Source organism: Delphinapterus leucas, chromosome X (genome assembly GCF_059928025.1).
Source record: "Delphinapterus leucas isolate spDelLeu-1000000601 "Yukka" chromosome X, BTC_Dleu_Yukka2, whole genome shotgun sequence".
In the NCBI taxonomy this organism is placed as follows: domain Eukaryota; kingdom Metazoa; phylum Chordata; class Mammalia; order Artiodactyla; family Monodontidae; genus Delphinapterus; species Delphinapterus leucas.
Genome location: NC_143150.1, coordinates 52,835,162 through 52,840,610, shown reverse-complemented (window position 1 = coordinate 52,840,610; position 5,449 = coordinate 52,835,162). Strand labels below are relative to the sequence as shown.

At 39.6% G+C, this 5,449-nt stretch overlaps 1 pseudogene; it reads right to left on the bottom strand.

The window, feature by feature from the left end:
* Nucleotides 1–404: 404 nt before the first annotated feature.
* LOC149744249 (cofilin-1 pseudogene) lies at nt 405–5,102 on the bottom strand (annotated as a pseudogene).
* Nucleotides 5,103–5,449: the final 347 nt, after the last annotated feature.

Here is a 5,449-nt window from a genome sequence, read left to right as displayed (position 1 = left end):
GGTCTGGCTTCCATGAGTGGCTGTGACCAGGGAAAAAAGGGAAGGGGAACCAAGTGGTGCAGGGAGGGGCCATCTCCACAACATTCCATTTATACACAGAACTAAACAGACAAGCACAGAGTCACTATTGTGGTTAGACGTTAGCAGCATGGGAAAGGGGAGGAACAGGTGGGAAGTTGGGGTGTTGTCAAAAAAATACAGCACCCCCCAAATAGGGGTCCCTGGGGAGAACTTGATCTGTTTCAACCCAAGAGGAATCAGAAGGTCAAAAGCTGTTTGGGAAGGCCAGGACTGTCAGGGATGGAGGGAGAAGGAGGAAGATCCAGGGGGTGGGGTTGCTGTTTGGCAACTGGGGTGAAGGGACTGCCCTCCTCCTGCTGGGATCCCCCCAGCCCCTCAGGTCTGGCAGGAAGGGGGCAGCCTGCAACCCCCATAGGCAGGTCTGGGGCTGCCAGATGCTCCAGGCAGGGGGCTGGAGGGAGCTCACAAAGGCTTGCCCTCCAGGGAGAGGACAGCGCTGCTCCCCAGCTTCCCTGCCAGGGTGCAGGGGTCCTTGACCTCCTTACAAGTTTGCTTGTAATTCATCTTGATCTCTGTCATCTTCTTCTTAATGGCGTCCTTGGAGCTGCCATACATCATTTTGCTCTTAAGGGGTGCACACTCAGGGGTCCAGAAGATGAACACCAGGTCCTCCTTCTTGCTCTCCTTGGTCTCATAGATTGCCTCATAGAGGACGTAGTGGCAGGCTTTGTCTGGCAGCATCTTGACAAAGGTGGCGTAGGGGTCGTCTACAGTCTGGCCCACATCACCTACCAGTATCTCCTTGCCCTCCTCCAGGATGATGTTCTTCTTGTCCTCGCTCAGGCAGAAGAGCACCACCTTCTTGTCTTTCTTCACCTCCTCTGGTGTTGACAACTTACACATCTTCATGTCATTGAACATTTTGATGACCCCTTCAGAGACAGCCACACTGGAGGCTATGTTTCCAGAAGCAAAAAGGAGAGAGCAAGGAGAGCCAGAAAAGACAAGAGCTGCTGCAGCTGCTGCCAGGATCCAACTTATCATAATAAATTTAAATGGACTATAATCTGTTAATTTAATTGCTATGTTTTACACTTGAAACTAATATTGTAAATCAACTATACTCAATTAAAAAATTATCAAATTTTGTTATGGACCATGTTTTTGGTGTTGTATCTAAGAAGTCATCACTAAACCCTAGGTCACCTAGAGTTTCTCCTATGTTATTTTCCAGGAGGTTTATACCTTTGCATTTTACATTTAGTTTTCAGATTCATTTTTTTTTTTCCTTTAGCACCAACTTTATTTATTTATTTATTTATTTAAACATCTTTATTGGGGTATAATTGCTTTACAATGGTGTGTTAGTTTCTGCTTTATAACAAAGTGAATCAGTTATACATATACATATGTTCCCATATCTCTTCCCTCTTGCGTCTCCCTCCCTCCCACTCTCCCTATCCCACCCCTCCAGGCTGTCACAAAGCACCGAGCTAATATCCCTGTGCCTTGCGGCTGCTTCCCCCTAGCTATCTACCTTACTACGTTTGTTAGTGTGTATATGTCCATGACTCTCTCTCGCCCTGTCAAAGCTCACCCTTCCCCCTCCGCATATCCTCAAGTCCGTTCTCCAGTAGGTCTGCATCTTTATTCCTGTCTTACCCCTAGGTTCTTCATGACATTTTTTTCCCCCTTAAATTCCATATATATGTGTTAGCATACGGTATTTGTCTTTTTCTTTCTGACTTACTTCACTCTGTATGACAGACTCTAGGTCTATCCGTCTCATTACAAATAGCTCAATTTCATTTCTTTTTAAGGCTGAGTAATATTCCATTGTATATATGTGCCACATCTTCTTTATCCATTCATCCGATGATGGGCGCTTAGGTTGTTTCCATCTCCGGGCTATTGTAAATAGAGCTGCAATGAACATTTTGGTACATGACTCTTTTTGAATTTTGGTTTTCTCAGGGTATATGCCCAGTAGTGGGATTGCTGGGTCATATGGTAATTCTATTTGTAGTTTTTTAAGGAACCTCCATACTGTTCTCCATAGTGGCTGAACCAATTCACATTCCCACCAGCAGTGCAAGAGTGTTCCCTTTTCTCGACACCCTCTCCAGCATTTATTGTTTCTAGATTTTTTGATGATGGCCATTCTGACTGGTGTGAGATGATATCTCATTGTAGTTTTGATTTGCATTTCTCTAATGATTAATGATGTTGAGCATTCTTTCATGTGTTTGTTGGCACTCTGTATATCTTCTTTGGAGAAATGTCTATTTAGGTCTTCTGCCCATTTTTGGATTGGGTTGTTTGTTTTTTTGTTATTGAGCTGCATGAGCTGCTTGTAAATTTTGGAGATTAATCCTTTGTCATTTGCTTCATTTGCAAATATGTTCTCCCATTCTGAGGGTTGTCTTTTGGTCTTGATTATGGTTTCCTTTGCTGTGCAAAAGCTTTGAAGTTTCATTAGGTCCCATTTGTTTATTTTTGCTTTTATTTCCATTACTCTAGGAGGTGGGTCAGAAAGGATCTTGCTGTGATTTATGTCATAGAGTGTTCTGCCTATGTTTTCCTCTAAGAGTTTGATAGTTTCTGGCCTTACATTTAGGTCTTTAATCCATTTTGAGCTTATTTTTGTGTATGGTGTTAGGGAGTGATCTAATCTCATACTTTTACATGTACCTGTCCAGTTTTCCCAGCACCATTTATTGAAGAGGCTGTCCTTTCTCCACTGTACATTCCTGCCACCTTTATCAAAGATAAGGTGTCCATATGTGCGTGGGTTTATCTCTGGGCTTTCTATCCTGTTCCATTGATCAATCTTTCTGTTTTTGTGCCAGTACCATACTGTCTTGATTACTGTAGCTTTGTAGTATAGTCTGAAGTCAGGGAGCCTGATTCCTCCAGCTCCTTTTTTCGTTCTCAAGATTGCTTTGGCTATTCGGGGTCTTTTGTGTTTCCATACAAATTGCGAAATTTTTTGTTCTAGTTCTGTGAAAAATGTCAGTGGTAGTTTGATAGGGATTGCATTGAATCTGTAGATTACTTTGGGTAGTAGAGTCATTTTCACAATGTTGATTCTTCCCATCCAAGAACATGGTATATCTCTCCATCTATTTGTATCATCTTTAATTTCTTTCATCAGTGTCTTATAATTTTCTGCATACAGGTCTTTCGTCTCCTTAGGTAGGTTTATTCCTAGATATTTTATTCTTTTTGTTGCAATGGTAAATGGGAGTGTTTTCTTGATTTCACTTTCAGATTTTTCATCATTAGTATATAGGAATGCCAGAGATTTCTGTGCATTAACTTTGTATCCTGCTACTTTCCCAAATTCATTGATTAGCTCTAGTAGTTTTCTGGTAGCATCTTTAGGATTCTCTATTTATAGTATCATGTCATCTGCAAACAGTGACAGCTTTACTTCTTTTCCGATTTGGATTCCTTTTATTTCCTTTTTTTCTCTGATTGCTGTGGCTAAAACTTCCAAAACTATGTTGAATAAGAGTGGTGAGAGTGGGCAACCTTGTCTTGTTCCTGATCTTAGTGGAAATGCTTTCAGTTTTTCACCATTGAGGATGATGTTTGCTGTGGGCTTGTCATATATGGCCTTTATTATGTTGAGGAAAGTTCCCTCTATGCCGACTTTCTGCAGGGTTTTTATCATAAATGGGTGTTGAATTTTGTCGAAAGCTTTCTCTGCATCTATTGAGATGATCATATGGTTTTTCTCCTTCAATTTGTTAATATGGTTTATCACATTGATAGATTTGCGTATATTGAAGAATCCTTGCATTCCTGGAATAAACCCCACTTGATCATGGTGTATGATCCTTTTAATGTGCTGTTGGATTCTGTTTGCTAGTATTTTGTTGAGGATTTTTGCATCTATGTTCATCAGTGATATTGGCCTGTAGTTTTCTTTCTTTGTGACATCCTTGTCTGGTTTTGGTATCAAGGTGATGGTGGCCTCGTAGAAGGAATTTGGGAGTGTTCCTCCCTCTGCTATATTTTGGAAGAGTTTGAGAAGGATAGGTGTTAGCTCTTCTCTAAACGTTTGATAGAATTCACCTGTGAAGCCATCTGGTCCTGGGCTTTTGTTTGTTGGAAGATTTTTAATCACAGTTTCAATTTCAGTGCTTGTGATTGGTCTGTTCATATTTTCTATTTCTTCCTGATTCAGTCTTGGCAGGTTGTGCATTTCTAAGAATTTGTCCATTTCTTCCAGATTGTCCATTTTATTGGCATAGAGTTGCTTGTAGTAATCTCTCATGATTTTTTTTATTTCTGCAGTGTCAGTTGTTACTTCTCCTTTTTCATTTCTAATTCTATTGATTTGAGTTTTCTCCCTTTTTTTTTTGATGAGTCTGGCTAGTGGTTTATCTATTTTGTTTATCTTCTCAAAGAACCAGCTTTTAGTTTTATTGATCTTTGCTATCATTTCCTTCATTTCTTTTTCATTTATTTCTGATCTGATTTTTATGATTTCTTTCCTTCTGCTAGCTTTGGGTTTTTTTGTTCTTCTTTCTCTAATTGCTTGAGGTGCAAGGTTAGGTTATGTATTCGAGATGTTTCCTGCTTCTTAAGGTGGGCTTCTATTGCTATAAACTTCCCCCTTAGAACTGCTTTTGCTGCATCTCATAGGTTTTGGGTCGTTGTGTCTCCATTGTCATTTGTTTCTAGGTATTTTTTTATTTCCTCTTTGATTTCTTCAGTGATCACTTCATTATTAAGTAGTGTATTGTTTAGCCTCCATGTGTTTGTATTTTTTACAGATCTTTTCCTGTAATTGATATCTAGTCTCATGGCGTTGTGGTCAGAAAAGATACTTGATACAATTTCAATTTTCTTAAATTTACCAAGGCTTGATTTGTGACCCAAGATATGATCTATCCTGGAGAATGTTCCATGAGCACTTGAGAAAAATGTGTATTCTGTTGTTTTTGGATGGAGTGTCCTATAAATATCAATTAAGTCCATCTTGTTTAATGTATCATTTAAAGCTTGTGTTTCCTTATTTATTTTCATTTTGGATGATCTGTCCATGGGTGCAAGTGGGGTGTTAAAGTCCCCTACTATGAATGTGTTACTGTCGATCTCCCCTTTTATGGCTGTTAGTATTTGTCTTATGTATTGAGGTGCTCCTATGTTGGGTGCATAAATATTTACAATTGTTATATCTTCTTCTTGGATCGATCCCTTGTTCATTATGTAGTGTCCTTCTTTGTCTCTTGTAATAGTCCTTATTTTAAAGTCTATTTTGTCTGATATGAGAATTGCTACTCCAGCTTTCTTTTGGTTTCCATTTGCATGGAATATCTTTTTCCATCCCCTTATTTTCAGTCTGTATGTGTCTCTAGGTCTGAAGTGGGTCTCTTGTAGACAGCATATATAAGGGTCTTGTTTTTGTATCCATTCA